This window comes from Ischnura elegans, chromosome 10 (assembly GCF_921293095.1).
Source record: "Ischnura elegans chromosome 10, ioIscEleg1.1, whole genome shotgun sequence".
Taxonomy (NCBI): Eukaryota; Metazoa; Arthropoda; class Insecta; order Odonata; family Coenagrionidae; genus Ischnura; species Ischnura elegans.
This window is the reverse complement of record NC_060255.1, coordinates 29,327,314-29,345,139: the sequence shown is the minus strand read 5'-3', so window position 1 is coordinate 29,345,139 and position 17,826 is coordinate 29,327,314.

The window sequence follows — 17,826 nt, the reverse complement described above, 5'->3', positions numbered from 1 at the left end:
TTAATACTAGGTATGCATATTTGTCTGATCAAGGAAAATATTCGTCCAAAATCTGCATAAAAATGAATAAAACGCAGAACGCTATGGATGACTCCTCCAAAGAAAGATTGTTAGCAATGATAGGACTGCCCCAAACCTCTTTAACTGAAGGGAAAACTTTAGTGAAGGAGGCTTAAAAACATTTCCTCAATTCCAGGAATTCACTGTCTCATGTTGGAGACTAATTCCAAAAAAAAACAATAAAAATTGTCTTCCTTCGTTGACCTCCGCAGCCCATTATTCTACTCTTGCCACTACGAGCGAGACACATCAAAATCCTCTCCGAATACCTCGTTCGTCCAGGGAAACCCAGCGGACAAGAGCAATTCCGTATCCTATTTTGCATTCAGTACCCGTACTAGAGAGGCCGCTAATCGAATCACGAGGCCACCTAACCGGGACCCATTCCCACCCCCCCCCCCCTCTGCCATACACCCACCCATCCCTTCAAAACCTCTCCACCGACCAAGTCCACCCTCCACTTGAAGCTAGCCCTCCATCCGTCCCACCCAACCCACTTCTCCCTTGTGTCCACGTCATGTCATTCCAAGGACTGTATGGCGATCCTCCGCGCATCGTGACCAAAGTTAGGGAAAGCACTTCCCCATCAAACACCTGGATGCACCATGGGAGATAAACGGCATGGGAATCAGTTGCATTCGAGACTTTTCGAGAACTCTAGCATTCTTTCCCAGGTAAAAAATTACACATTCTATTTCATAGCTATATTTCAACTTGCAGAATTTGACAATGAACTTTCATAATGTAAAAGTTTAAATATACATTTAGAACCTCAATAGGTTCATTTCGACCACGAAAACTAGGAGCTGCAGGGGATATTGGATCTAAAGAAGTGAACTTTACTTCACATTACGTAATAATGGAGTCGAAAACTCTAAAAGAGCGCTTGTAGGTTCATAAAAACTTAAATGTAGTAACTCGGCTCCGGGTAGTCAGTAGTTGAAAAAAATCCCGTTTCTTCCTAAATTGAGCATTATAATGGAAGCTTGTTTAGTGTATCGTGAGATATTTTTACTTGTCCTCTTACATCCATAGCACGAGTGATTCCGGGTTAGTGCAATTAATTATTGAGGAATATGTAATTAATTCATTATTTTATTTTTTTTTTACTTAATTATTTATTTTATTTATTTATTTTCTACTTCCCCGTAAACAGCTCATTGCGGCCTTTATAACGGGTTTTGTCAACATTAACATAGCACAACACAAACATCCAATCCCTGGTTAGGGATAACCTACCCAGGCGGGATTCGAACCCACGACCTACGGATTGGCAGGCGAAGACTTTACCCCACCGCCACAGAGGCCGAAAATGGGGAACATGCATGAACTTTGTTTCTCACGTTATTGTAGCCTATCTTATAGAGAATTTTCTCACCAATCCGAATATATAAGCCAAAGTTGTCTACGTCAATCACAAATGCTGTAAAATGCTAATGAAATTCTAAAAAAAATCGACGAAAGTCACGTGACCCGAAACGCTTTCTCATTGGCTTGACGTCACCAAACAATATTCAGTCTCAGTGGCCTCAGTTCTCCGTAAGATTCGAGGTCTAAATACTGCTGCTTTTCAATGAATACAGATCTTTAATGTCGTTAGGGAGTTGTTGATGGAAAAAGAGGGGGATTGTTGGAGGAATGAGGTGAAAAGAAAACTGATTGACAAAATGACTGAAGTGGGATTTAAGAAGGCGCAGTCAGACAATTTACTTATGGTTGACTCCTTTATGGTGGCCGCCTTCCTTAAAAACAGTGATTCTTTCGTCGCCGCCGAGATGCGTGGAGTGAAAGCAAGCAGGTAAGCAAGCTATTTAATGCATAGGAAAATTTTTAAGTTTTAGCATTGTTTTCTGTTCATAAATACTTATTTTTGAAATCAAATAAACTATCCTTCATCAGCGGTTAATTATTAGTTATCCATAAATTTAATACCAAACTTATCATGCGGTTCTCTTATATCTGCTCCATAGTCGTTTGCATATAAGTAATGAAATAATAGACCAATGTGCAAATATGTTTCAGGTATGATTAATGCCTAAATAATTCTGAATTATTACAACATCTTCACTCACCAAAAATACGATTCGGCATTTAGGAAACTAAATGTGTCTCATAATATGACACTATCTCTGAAAAAAATAAAAAAGAGCTGCACTTTGTGTTGCTGCTCCTGATTTTGAGAAGACAAAGAATATTTCTTGTCTATGGATTGAGAATGACCATGATTTTGTAATGAATGTTGTGGCTGCCGCCACAAGGTTTTGGGAGAAAAATATTTTTCCTATTCTTTTCAACAGCTGTAAACATGATTAGTTTTTTTAGTTACCTCAGAACTGGCCCCATACCCTTCTTGTTATATTTTCGTAATAAATTTATTTTGCTCTCCCTTTCATTGTCGGCATTTTTTCAAGGATGCTACTTTATTAATGGAGCGTGAAGATTAATTAAGCCACAAGATATAATAATCACATCATCCATCAAGGTAATAAGATTGTGATCTATACAGGCATGAGGTACTAAAATTTTAAATTCCCTAATGCGTCTGATAACACGCTCAACATGAATCCTCAAGCTGGCAATTTTTTTCGTCTCCATTACTTCCTTTTTGGTGCTCTTAACTTCAGACTTAACACTGGGGGGTGGAATTAATGTGCAGCCTTTTGTACCAAGAAAGCTATCAATGTGTTTGAAACCCCGATCAGCCATCACAGCACAATGAGAAGGCAAGTATTTAAAGTAATCACATTGTTCTACAAGCAGTGAATCAGATATCCGACCTTCAAAGCCCTTAGATATGTAATTTATTAATCCATCAGATGTGCTAGACACCAATTACTTCAGAGTATTTGCAGACTTGTATTCCGACCATGTTAGAGCTTGTTTTACAGGTTCCGATGGTTTTTCTATCTCTACTTCTAACCAATCATAATTGATTGTACATGGCTATACCTTGATCGAAATGGTATGGGCAGTAACTCTAATATCTTTTTCTTGGCTGGCCATATAATGAGCTGTTTCATACATTGGGATATTTTTGGAACAGCATCATGGAACATCCTACTAGCTGTGCTGAATGATATGCTAAAGTCATCAGAGAGAATAGTTAAGCATTCATTAAGTCTAATCTTTTTTAGAGTTTGCATGATCATGGACATATTTAAATTTGTGTTTCTCTGAAGAGTGCCCAGAATGAAGCTACATTTTTCAGATACACCCATTTATAGCTTAGGGTTTCTATTAATTAAATTTATTCCTGCAATTGCTACTTGCTTTCTTTCAACAGAGTCATTTTCATTAAGAAATTCAGCTTCTGAGTCATTAGATGAATTATCAGAAAAACTGTACTCATCTTCTTCACTCATATCCTCCTCAGAGCTCGACTCCTCACAAGTTTCACTGACTTTCCTTCTCTTCAAACTTTGAATGGGGGATGTCTGGGTATTTACAGATTTTATTTTTTTGTGGTGTCGCCCTATCAGAAACACGTGTCTTTATTTGCGTTTGTTTGCTCCTGAATTTAGTGCGTACTTGAACCCCAACACTTGATGTCACTTGAGAGGAAATACCTGAACTACTCTCCCGGTCATCCTCTGACTCAGCTTCAAGTTCACATAGTTTTTCAGCTTCATTGCCACTGGAACCTGTGCTCAATTATCTATATATATGAATTGAAAAATGCAAGTATCAAAGCTCCATGCACACGTCCTTAAACCGGTAGAAAAATGCGCAGCAAGGTCAACCCGAAAACCTTGCTGCGCATGCTGCACCACCCCGCGAAAGTCTCCATCAACACGGTAGAAAAATCTTGTAATAATACTTTTCTTGAAATATAATAACTCTTTTTCCGTTCATAATTAAGTTTTTTCCTTTGATGTGATTGTTTGTAACTTTTCAATTTATATTACGTGGCAATAACATTCTTTGGCTCAATTAAATCTTTTTTAACTCACAAAAATAAGATTTGCAACCATACTGGCACGTACGCTGAAATGATCCTCACAACAGAAAGCTGTTGATAATTTCGATATAGAATTTACATCTCTTCTGCAGGCTCTCAACCATTTTAATCTCTTCTTCGAATCTTTCGGGACATAAATGAAAACCTCCTTCGGCGTGGAATTTGAAGTATTTGAGCAACAAGGTACGACACAAGATTTGTAAACCTATCTCTCTTTTTTCTCGTTTACATCCATTATGCTTGTTGTGCTTGAATGAAATAATCAATCAAGGTTAGTGAAAATCACTAATTAAGAAACAAAAGCAATAATTTACTCTAAATTCCGTTCCATCATTAGCATCCAATTACTTTCTTGTCAAAATATAAACAATAGTCTCTAGCAATATCGTTCTGTGACGTCACGCGTCCATTGCCCCATGACGCAGTGTTTTCAGGCTGCCGAGAAAGAATTATTTTTAAAGAGTGATATCTCAGTAAAAAACCGCAGGCCACCTGTGAAATTTTTACCACATCCATTTTAGGTAGTGGCCTTCCGATTCATCTGGTTATAAAAAATTGTGCATGTTCCCCATTAGGCTATTAATTAATTAAGTTTTGCCAAGTTTAATTGTTGTGTACTTCAGTATTTTATTTGCTATTATTCTACTTTTCAGTTACTCCTCCATATATGCTAATATTTTGGCTAGATTAAGTTAATATATTTTGCCTCAAAAATGTACCAAATTAAATAGAGAAGATATGAGTTACTTAGCCAGCTATGAAGTCAAAATCAAAGTGCATGGCACAACAAGTGAAATAAAGCAATGCCATTGAATTCTCTGACACAAAATTTTTACATCCTATTTTTGTGCCAGAGAATGATCACGTACATGTTTGCATGATCTGTATCTAATCTGGCTTGCTTCGTGTTATAAATGATGCTATGATGATGACAATACGCTCCCAGTTACCTCAGTTCCATTTCTTAATAATACTACACAAGTATCAATAAATATTTTCATTGAAATGTGTCATTATTGCGTATGTAACACTGAATACCTTCCCCGGAAATATTGCCTTATCATAATACTATAGAGGTCGTGTTATTTACAACTGAGGTATAATAGAAAAGGGGAGACACGGATAAGGGCTAAAGGAACAAGGAAAAAGGAGTTGGGATAAAATATTTGTGCAAAAATGTAAACATCAACAATTCAACCATCCACAATTCACGTATTATATTTCATTAGTACTCTATTGCAGTAATTATGATAAATCGCATTTAAATGCATCCGTTATGTTACAAAACCAAAGATCGGAAGAAATTAATCGCTGAACAGCAAGCATCGTGGGACTTTCCCGTTCTAAGGGAGGAACAAAGCTTGGTAGTTTTCGAAAAAGGTTAACGCAGTTTATTTTTTCGCGACCGGTTTCAGGTATTAATCGCTATTATCGAGAGGGAAAATCAATCAAATTCATGCCACCGTTTTCAGCAGCAACTTTATTCTGTAACCTCTATAAAATCGCAATGATTAGTTGAAATCAGTTGAAGACAAATAAATCGTATTTTCTGGATAAATTAAATTTAAAATTTAATTATTTACCAACTAAGTTCGGTATTTAACCAGTAAGTTTTTTCGAAGGCCAAGAAGGCCATAAAAGATGGTTCTCAAGTAAATCGTCATGCTGCAAGGGAAAATCGAGTACATTATCATAACTATACGTAAAATGATCATGGATACTTCATAAAATGGTCATCAGATAAGTGATCATAATTCAACCAGCACCATAGGAAATGATTGAGCACACTCCTACGGACTACTCAATACCTCCTTTTTATCACCAATCGAATTCAGCCTTTACTTAACTTTTCTTGCTATATGAATCCCCGCACGAGCTTCAGGAACATTGCATGCGACATAACTGCGAGGTGAAGCATAAAAACGACAGTCATCCGAAGCAATTTGATTTTCCCCCACGTAACCGAAACATAAAAAAAATCATGTTCCCATAGCTTGTCACTGAAGTTTTATTATCATAGGAGCGACGCACAGAAGCGACCTATTCCATTATTCACAAATGCTAATTTTTGTCTGCATCCCCGGCAATAAACTGACTTGGGCCAACTACTTTATATCCGCGGGGAGTGAGATGGATAGGTAGGGGAAAATAACAGGGAGAGAGGTGGAAAGAAAGAATGACGAAGGTAAGGAGAGAAAGACAGCATGTATTTCTTGGAAGCATAGCCACTTCCGCGAGCGAGTACTTTTGTGTCGGGAAGTTGCTATTTGCCTTGTGAAATCAACTCGATCTCCTTCCGTAAGGATTGGCTCCGGCCCTCCAAGAGCAAGGAATTTTATTAAGGAGGAACCCTTCTTCCGCTTAATTTCATCAAACTTCCTGAATATATGCGGCACCCTCCTCAAAGTCTCCCAACTCCTCATCCCATCTCCTCAAACCCCCTTCCCTCTCATATTTTCCAATTTCAGATTCCAACAGACATTTCCACCCCTCTTTTTGTCTCCATCGCATCCACTCCTCAAGACTTCCTCGTCTTCTGCTCGACGGAGCGCGGCATCCACCTCATCCCAGTGGCGTCCTTTAAAAACTACTCCTTCTTCCCGCTCGCCGCACTTGCTGTTATTCTTTGAAGAGAAAGGAAGAGGGGAGAGTTTGAATAGCACGTAGGAATCTCGATGATTGGTCTTCCACTGGGCTGTGAACAGCGACGCGAGAGGAGAAGTTCACGGGAGAAGAAGAGAAAGAAATGGTTTTATTCACAGCTACCTACATTGAATCTGAGCTTAAGTTTTGAGGAATAAACACAAAGGAATCGAGATGAGAACCAACACAAAAGTGATATTTAGCATAAGCATGGATGACCTCTTCGACATTTATTTTGATGATTATTTCTAAATACTCTGCTTTTATTTAACCCGCCGAAAAAACTCTCTGATTATGATTCTGATGATATTTAAGCACGTAGCTCCTTCAGTTGTAACCCAGTGAAATATTTTGGTGCTTCACCAATTTGCTTCTTCAGAATGCTCTTACCCGTAAAGCTACACTGAAGGGTTACGAGGTCAGAATCTAGTGTTGTTCAATTTCTACGAGTGATCTAGATAGGATGAATCTTCAAGGGAAGCATATTTTTGGTCGGAGGAAAATTAAAATAATCTATACAATGCCCAAATTGTGCGAAAAATCCACAGAGAAAGAAATCATTCACTTGGACCGGGATTCAAACCCGGATCCCCCGTTTTCCATTCCGGTCAAGACGAATATATTTTTGCTCTGTGGATTTTTCGCTCAATTTGTGCAATTCGGGTACAGTTATCACCGTGGCTTTTAGAGTTATCACCGTGGTATACTTAAGTATACAATGCCATTTCCCGTTTACTTTTACGATACTTGCGTGCAAATTGCAGACAGTAGGCGTCTATATTCAATAACAGAATAGCTTCCGTCCCTTTCTTTGAGATTATTTCGACCTGCTTCGAAAATAAACTAATAACCGTATTAAGACTTCTACAACATAGTTTGTAACAAATCGACAGAAAAAAGGAATGCGGTTTTTCTTCAAGACACTCTTGTACTAACAAGTATTTTGTAAGTATTTTAGGATGTAGCCATGTGCCTACGGTGGGTGGTAATGGGTTAATATAATTTGGGCAGCTTTTCAAAAATATCGAAAAGATCAGGCGTCTTCAATTTTAGTTTAGAGATAAACATTGATTAAAAGTGGTATATAGCATACTGTCTCTGTGTTCTCAAATACTGGACATGTTGGTAGAACCTTTTTATAGAGATTGGAACAGATATGTGGCAATACAAAAATCACCATCGACAGCATTTTATTTCATGAATAATAAGCCTAAACGAAAATGATCCGAATCGTATTCGTAAGAAAGTCTTCAACGGCCTATTTTCATTTTTTAGAGCCATTAAAAATTTTTACATTATATTATTGTATATATTTTATCTCTAGTTTTACTTTTGGTCTTTCAAGTGTTGAATTACCAAAATATTACATGGCAAAGCTTCAAGATAGAAAACTGGATCGAATAAAATACTAGATATTTAAAACCATAAAGAATAATACAAAATCATATATTAAATAAAAGTACTATCATAGTTGTAGCGAAAAATATTTCTCGATACCATGTAGCGCATCTAATATGTAAGGATTCCATATTCTAATGCATATAGTCCAGAACAGGATAAAAAAAAGTCTCTGTATGAATTTCCACTGGCAAGGGAATATTGATTCTCGTATGCAGAAATCTAATGCAAAAATATTAAAAGGAAAGAGAACGTACTTGATCCTGACCAAAATTAGAAGAAAATACCGACTAAAGGGTGCACATTCTATTAAAACGTTTCTAAGAAAAACGTTTGAGTTTTTTTTCAAAAAGAGTCTTAATGTTTCGTTGAAGTTTGTTAAATACGACGAAATTAATCGAAAAAGATAATATAAGGGGGAAAATTGAGATAAAGTATTTACTACCTTGCAGTCTTCGTAACAGGGTAGAGCAAATAATGTAATGTAATCTCTTTATAGAGGTACTGGAAATAATAATATCAAAACGCTTACATTTAGATATAAATGGTGACCAGTCGTGACCTTTTCTCCAACTAACAAGATCCGGAAACGGATTCGAATGAAGCTTAAAGCCTCGATTCAACTGTCAGTGGAGTAATTCTCCCTAATACAGAATTATTGCCCGAATTTGAGCCTACTGCTTCTCATTGATTCGACAAAGAGAGATTATCCAGCAGTAATGAGGCACATCTAAAACGCTACGTTAGAGAGTAACGAGGTTTATTTATTATGCCTCCAACGGATTTAGTGCAGCATCCGCGCTGCGACAAATAGATCACTGCCGGAGCAATCAACCCCATAGTCGTAACAAACTTTTTTTTTGGATCTCTTAAATCTAAAAGCTAATTGGATGTAGGTACGAAACGCTTCTATTCCATTCCGATTCATTCTCGACAGCCTTTTAGTATTTTGCCAAACAAACAGAGCTCCTCCATTATCACTGGCCTATTGCCAGAGTAAACCAGATTCTGATTTGTTTCCAAAAGCTCTCATTTTGATCATTTACGCCTTGTAACTCGAGTCCCACTTCTACGGTTCTCAACAAATACTTCAACCGGCATCAATGTTCTAGGCTTTGCAAGTTTCCCCATTTCTTAGGAAACTTTCACTTCTGATTCAATCCTCCTCCTTTAGACCTATACGTCGCTTTTCCTCCGTTATTCTCTTTTAAACATTTGAAGACTGCCACAGTAGACTCGAGGAATGCGCCAGAACCATTTGCGATCGTTCGAGGGATAAAATATTACCATAGGATAAAGCGAACGAATCTCTCTTTGGCAAATATTCTCTCACCAATAATGGCACCACTGCGGTGGGTTTAGTTCCTCCGAGTCTTGCTTCCTTGCACATTCAATGACGACTCAAAGAAAAAGAAACCAATATATTCACCCTCGATGTGGATTCATCTTTTCCTTAGCCAAAAGAGAGAAAGGGGTCACTTAAGGCATGCCTTACCTTCCATGGCTTTGTTATCCAAAGATGGATCGGAATTCTATACGAATAATCAAGGAACCATCTTCGTCTGATGGAATATTGAGGGAAGAAGAAATCCGGAAAGACTTTGAGTTATTGTTGCTCGGAAAACAAGAGATAAAAATTGAGAAACTCATTAGTGGGTTGAAAATTTTCCGGGGTGAATCATTTAAGAATTAATTTCCGCTATCTCACATTCCGTTCGACATATCATGCGAATAAAATAATGTTGTGGGACATATTATGCTGATATGTTGTCATATTGTTTTCACCCATGAGATGTTAAATCCGTCCCAGGCTCTGAATATACCGTATTTATCGTCTTAAAGCCCGTTTTACATTACTATCGTACGTCTTCGTTATCAATGAGAATATTCAAGTGACTCATTTATGATCGAATAGAAATCTATTTCTCTTTAATAAATGAAATGAAAATTTTACGATACGTACAGAAAACGTCGAGTATTGAAAAAATATAAAAAATATTCGCATATGGATAAGGTGAAATTCATTGCATGACTTTTAGAAAGTAGCCCACTCAGGAAGGGAAATAATATTTCACGGATCATTGCTCTATTATGACTTTTGTGCTACATAATTAGATTTTAGTATGGGTTACGTAGATAAATAAACGAGAGAAAAGTGCCGAAATGTTTTATGTCTTCTTCAAGATTTTTCATATCATTTAACTTACATTCATAGTAAAAATTAAGTTTTGAAAAGCGTTTGTATATAAAAATGGAGGGCTTATGGCAGATGACCTATCTCAATACCATTTAGTCTACTTACGCTTCTTTCTATCTCTCAATACCTTCGGATCATTCAAAAGGCAGCTTCAATAAGCCATCTCCTACTGAATCCTTGTTTTATCCTTTTTACAGTTTGTTATATTTTATTTTTTCTCAAGCTTCAGGTTATTAGTTTTATATTCAACTCAACGGCCATGTCGGCTTCTTTATTAATATAATAAATAAATATATAAATAAATAATAATTTTTGTTTCCCTCCTTTCCGCCGAGATAGTGTGCCTCTTTGCGATACGAAGGGTGCAGTGAATCCGGGGTTGACGACAGGGACAAGAAGAATTGGGAAGGGACAGGATTATGAGGCGAAAGTGAGAGGGTTTTGAAGTCTGTAGAATGATGGAGGGACGGTGTTTCATTGTTTGGATCGACCTGCGAGGATTGTTCCGATGGATGTTGATAGTGTTGCAGCGTGGGAGATGACGAAAGGGGTTTTTGAGAGCTTTGGGGGAAATGGGAAGCGACAAAGGAAATTTTTGAATTGCTAATAAGTCCACCCCTCTCCCACGCCAAAACACACCGTCCCAATCCTCCTCCCCCACCCTACCTAAGGACTTAAACTGAGTAAACGACTTAATTAAAATGAATAGCTTTGTTTGGCGAAATTGAATTCGCCAGAACATTTCACGAAAGCGTGGTCGCGAAGGAACCGTTCAAAGAGGTAAAAGGACCGTGAGATGATTATTGTCGGGAGAATAAAAAATAAACGAATTTAACGAGCATCGGAAAACTAGTGCATTTAATTAATGCCTCAATATTATCTACTCATGAAAGTACACGGTCTCATGTTTATGGAGAACGAGAAGAAAGTGCGCTGTCATCCAAAATCCAGTGGAATTAATTGACTTTAAGCTGAAATTTTGATGTCCAAAAACTCGAGGAGTTTCGATGTTGAATTACTTTTGAAATCACCTGATTTAAATTACTTTTGCTTGCCAAAACTTAAAAAAAAAACAATTTATCGGGATTTTACAATTCATCATTACAACTCAATAGCGTCAAATTCAGGTAGAAACTCTAGAGTTAACGATTTCCGGCATTACTTTTTGGAGTCGCTAAATGCGTCAAAATTTATCTAATTCAAGTACCATCCAAACCTAATTTTTTCTTAATGAAGGATTCAATGAATTTCTTTGCTAAAACCTTCATTGGAAATTAACCCCCTTTTTCTTTTAAAGTATTCTATTCTTGCATGCCATTTCTAGGGTTTGGTGGTTCATTTTCTTCTTATCTACCATTTAATTCCTATTCTTCAAAACTTCCAACCATTTATTGCATGGATCATTAACAGAAAAATTAGTTTCGGTGTTATTTCGAATCTAAAAGCTTGAACGTGGTGGAAGGGCCACATATTGCTCTCGAAGTGTTGTCATTGCTAAATGTATCGATGTGGGAACTTACGTGAAATTGAGGAAGATATACATGCAACTATGAAGAAACTTCATGACGTGAAACATCAGGGGACATAGTCGAAGAATATTAATTTCAATATGTTACAATATAAAGGATTTTCAAATTATTAAATACTATCTGTATGCATATTAATGTTAATTCACTGTGAAGCCGTATCTTCACAACGGCACATCTAATTCCCCCACTGTCAACTGTGAAAACGACCAATATACCTTCATCCTATCCCTCTTTGTTGCCCTGCTACGAAACAATTCCAACCCAAAGCATCGATTCTCACCCACATTAATTCTTCCACCCTGTAGTCCCTTCCAGACGTCTCGGAAAAGGAGTAATTATTGCGGGTTGCGAAAGTTGAAAATTCCATTTCCGAAAGGAGGAAGACTTAGTCTCACCCGAGGCCGCTTCATCTCCTGCCAAAGACAGGTCCACGCCGACGAGGAATAGAGGTACGCTGCGGAACCACTGAAGGAGCCACCGGTCGGGCGGAAAGGGAAAGAATCGCGGGAAATACATAATGAATTTAAGAAAACAAAAGGGTGAATAAGGTGGAAGGAATGAGTATTGTCCTGGTGGAAAAAAATATTAAGAAAACTTTTATTTCGCTTGTCTTTTCCTATTCCACGACGTTTCCGAAATCTAAATTTTTATGCGAACTCAATTGGTGACTTAATTCCAACTTTAATTGAATTCCTTGGTCGCAACCTTTCCTATTAAATTTCCGCGTAAATCGTTTTCAAAATAAATACTACAAAGAAGCTGTGAAACGGCCATTTCTTTCCTTTATTATAATGGAATCTTTGCCTCTCTGTGCCAAAACAATGTTCTGAAAAAGTTCCTTAGGATTTAACGGAACAATTGTTTAACATCACATTAGTTGGAAGTTTATGATGCTCCCAATGACATTCAAATTCATAGCAGAATTCTTATACGTACCTATTTCACAGGTATTTTTATACGATATTTTAATTAAAAATACAATAAGTTTGACGTTAAGTGTTAAGCATGAAGTTAAGTATTAAAACGCCCTAAGTGCAAATGTTTCGCGAAAGAACCAGACATTTTTAATCTTCACGGTTTGGTTTCTTGAGTATCAGAATTTTGCCGAAACTGCCATGAAAACAAGTAAAAGCTTTCCGCCTTTACTTAAAGAAGGAAACTTCGGCCAGCTTTGTGTTAGTCGTACCTTCACCAGCTATATAAAAATTTGTGTTCACACGAATCTCATGTTCAAAATACATTTTATTTGTTCCATAAGTTTGGCAAAAATAATGTAAGAATACTGGGTCGAAGACCCCAATTTTTGGGTCTGGTTAATGATCTAGATGACCCCTCTTAGGGCCTGCGCCGTTTAACTAACTGTCCTAACTTAACTACGTATCCTGTGAAGATTGAGTCTCAAGCGTCGAGTCACAAGTGGAAATGGGAGAGAGACCACTCTCGGAGACAACATTCAATAAGTTTCGGAGACTTAAATTACTGTCAGGGGACTAATATACTATTCAACTGTCGATATTCAGAATCTGAAACAATTTTTTTCTTCTAAATCTGCTCTCAAGTCTCTGGATAATAATAGCGGCGTAATTTTCGGTATATTTCCTTCAGTTCACATTGCTGAGATACATCTCGACTTGAATCTGGAAGACCTCTCGGAGGCTGAGAATAGACTCCAATAGACAGAGTTCTGTGATGAATCTCCAGATCTAGTCTCGAGTTTTGGTCACAGTGGGCAAGTAGCTTAAGTCGTTTAACGCCATTTTTCACGGTACACGGAATTGCGCAATCTGACGTACGTGTGAAGGCGCAATCAAAATTGCGTCGTGTAAAGCGGTGAATTGCTAGAACACATGCGAGAATGCGTGGATGCGAGACGGCAAAATAGCCCCTGTTCTAATTTCGTTCATGCATTCGCGTAATTCCACGCCATTTTAGAAATCAATGCAGCTCTAACCTGCGCAATTCCGTATCCCGTGTAAAACGGCCTTTATAGACTGATATTTGACAGATATTTATAGGATAAGTTTACCAGGTTGAGAATTAGTTATTGCTATGGTATCGATTTTGCAACGCTAAATCCCCTTTTTGAAAGCTCCCTTTTAAACTTTTGAAAGTAGAAAATTTTAACAAAGAGGTTACAATGTCGACAACAATCCTATCCCCAACGCCAATTTCTTTAACATAATTTTATTTATAATATAACCAATAACTTTGATTACAGGACCAAAATTTCGCATATTAATATTTTTACAAGCATTTTGAGATCGACGCACGCATAAATCCACAAAATATTTATTATTAATATAGTAGTTAAACCTAGAACTTGCAAAGTGAAAAAATGTTATTCTCTTTTAAAGTCGTAGTACTTTCCATTGAATTTTGAAACGATACTGAGGCACTTGGCAATAATGCATGTTAAAATCATAATGAGCAAGGTAAAATTCCTCCGAAAATAATAAAAAATACTTATGGAAAACACATCAAGCCGTAACTTCATGAATATTCTGATGGTGCGTTACTATAATTACGATAAAACTTTCTCACGTGATGTGTGGGATCTGGATGTGGATGTTATTTTCTGAAACTATATAAGTAAGGTAGAAAAAGTGTCACGGCTTTCTTCCACATAGGCCCGGGTTCGAGAGATACTCGCTTGTAAAGATTTCGCGCAGCATCACATCCATTGAGTAATCTCCATCTCTCAAATATGGCCATGGCGGTGTGGTCTAGGACGCTAGTCCTTTAAACTGTATTAAGTGCCCCGGGATCGGAAATAGTTTTTCTCTCTTCTAATTTTTGAAATCACTGTTGCTTTTATCCCCATTCGTTTTGTTTAGTTACTTCGCGATTTTTTATGTAATATCAATTTTTGGATTTTAAACAAAACTCCGAACTGTGCCTTTCCACGCGAATTAGAGCGCGAGTATCCCTCGAACCCGGGCATATGTGGAAGAAAGCCGTGACACTTTTTCTACCTAACCTATATAGTTTCAGAAAATGACATTCACATGTAGATTCCGAACATCACTTTGGCGATGCCTCCTTGTTAGTTGTAAACTTTGGTACGGAGTAAAAGCTCTCCGTATCAAACCCTAAAAGATATAAGGGGTGCGGAACTTATTTCAAAACCTAAACACTCGTACCCTCTGAGATAGTAGCAGTTAAGTAAGTAACTGCTGTAGAGTAAACCAAGCATCAGCCTTTCGAAAATGATGTAAAATCAAACGAATCCCGGAAGAAAAGGTAAAGCATGTATGTGGGCAGAAAAAATTAATTGGCATATTATCGCTGATAACAAGATAGAACTTTGAGATTAAAAAAGGCACTAGATGTAAAAAGAAAACGAAAAAAGGAGTTTTCTCAAATTACCAGGCATTTAACTCTGGCATTATTACTCTCTTATCCCTGGCAAAGCAGATATAGCACTATATTTTAGGATATTTTCTCGACTGAATGAAATAGAATTAATGCTATGTTGTGTTTGCGGTGTTAAATTTCCTGAGTTTATAGTGAGGAAATATTCCTTATGCTGAAATATATTACACTTATCTTCAAAATGTATATTCTTTCTCAAATGATATTAAAGCCGCATTTCCATTTAGAGGGATTATAATAAACTTTTTATTAATCACCATTCTTGAAGGATTCCCAAATTAATTTTTAAAATTTTCTGTTAAAAAATTCGAGACGATATATCAGTATGGATGCAAGGAAAAAGCTTTTAAGTAGAAACTCCGGCATAGGTACACAGGATTAAATTAAAGCCTACAATTTTTATGGAATCATCTTGCTGCAAAAGCAGGTGAATGGATATTTTCAAATATGATGTTTCCCCATTCCTGACCATTAAAATGGACAAAACACTCAGCGATAATAATTAAATTGACGTCGTACAACACCTCATGAATATTAAAATCGATACGAGCTATCTCTTGCGGATGCTTTTTGCATAGCGAATAACGGCGTAATTAAATGATGATATTTTACAGCGACACTAAATTATAACGCGTATCTTAATGTAGCCTCGTACCTGCAATTGGAATCATTTCTCACATTTTTTTCTTTTTCATAACGCACGATTTTTGCCGAATTCAAATGGAGGTAATGCCTTCTTTAGGAGAGGTCTATGGCTGAAATCAATTACCATTCACCAATTTTACTGCAATCACTATGCTTCGCAATACTGGACCCATTTAGACCGATACGCATCAGACGGTAAGCTATAGTTATGCAAAGTTATTACCCTTTATTGGGATTTTTCAAGAAATACAAACAATATGCTAATTTTAATATTTTTATGCCTATCAATAACAATCATGAGGAAGAGCTAAAATTTAATGCTACATAACATTGAATTTTTTTTTCAAAATCGCGCTAATATTTTCACATGCAGTACCTTCATCCAACGTCTACAGTCAGTTAAATTTAAGAACCCTCAATCTACATTTTTTTATATCACAACCATGGATAACAGAGAAAATATGTTTTGAATTTTACTATTCTCTAAGGTATCACCTTGCTTTTCCTTTACATTACTTCTCTACATGAAATATTTGGTCCCTTAAAATGAAACGCAGGCGAAAAAATATATGCTCAGCTTACTGAATACACAGTTATAATGAATAAAATGTAGTGAGGAGTGATTGATAAACGTTTTTCTCGAATTAAACATAGTTGAAATGTAATTAATAAATCATTAAATACAATAACTTTAATTTATTCATTATTAGGACATAAAACCTCACTTTGTTTTAATGACATAATTAATTTTCAGAAAGAAATAATTAAACTAAGTGGCATCATTCACGAATGTTTCTTGTCTTTCAATTAGTTGAAATTTCAATATGGGATCCGCTGGTTTTGAACAAAAAATGTCTGCCCATTCTAAAATTGTATCAAAACATTTGCCTGATAATAGATAGTCAAGGGTGTTTAATTTCATTTTGCAAATAAGCTTTATGAATTCGGTGATGTATGACTTGCAGTCACAACGGAAAAGAGGAAATACTTGTGATCAATATACAACAAACGGAAGGAATATACCTTGAAATGATTACTGGATACGTACGCTTTTCAAAAATATTCTTTATGTAGAATATATTTCTGTGATTTATCGAAGTGTACATCCAATTTCAAATAGACAGGAACTATGAGTGGAATATTTTCAAACGCTATCATGATAATATTTTGCAAACGATATCAATTCTACACCATAATTCTTCCTTTGACTCTAGGTCTTTGCCCGCAAATAATGAAGTTCCCCTTGTACATCTTTTCAAAGATTTTTATCTGGCACGATCCAACGTGAGCTGTCTCGATTTCAAGTGTGCAGAGGTGAACAAGGTGCATAGAAATCGCACGTCACTCTATTTAACAGTAGTTTTCCGAAGAAGCACAGAAAATCAGCGGAAAAGTAATATCAGAGACAGAAAGCCGCGCCGGCTCGACGAGGAATAGGAGCAGCATGCATATTTCATTCGAAAAGAATTAAAAGTATCGTATCCCATAACGGAACGCACACTTTGAGTGATTTTAAAGAGAGCAGAAAAGTAATGGAAGCCGCCCAGGAATAGATATAATAGAAGAATCATGAATCCATCAACTTCCGAGCTTCAACAATCGAAATGAGTAAACTAGGCAGGGTCACAAGGCTCATGAGGAAGCAGATACCTCGGAATCAAGCATAATATGCGGTCGCTTTAAAAGGTGTCTCATTTTACCTATTTTTTTTCTAGTGGACTGATTATAGGCACCTTTGGGTTCGGTCTTATTTAAAGGGAATAAAGAAATAATGCAATGAACGAGAAACCTGACAGCAGGGCAAAATTACTTCAAGACTTAATCGCGACAATTATGCTTAAAGGATAATCAAGAAACAAGTTAACAAAATATGGGATAACATGTATTACACGCTAGTGTTTAATGGCATGTAATTTTATGAAAATCTCGATGTATACAAGTGAGAGTCTATGTGAAATCAACTTACATGAAATCACATCATATACATCAACTCCTATTGAATTATTTTACTGATTTTTGGGCCG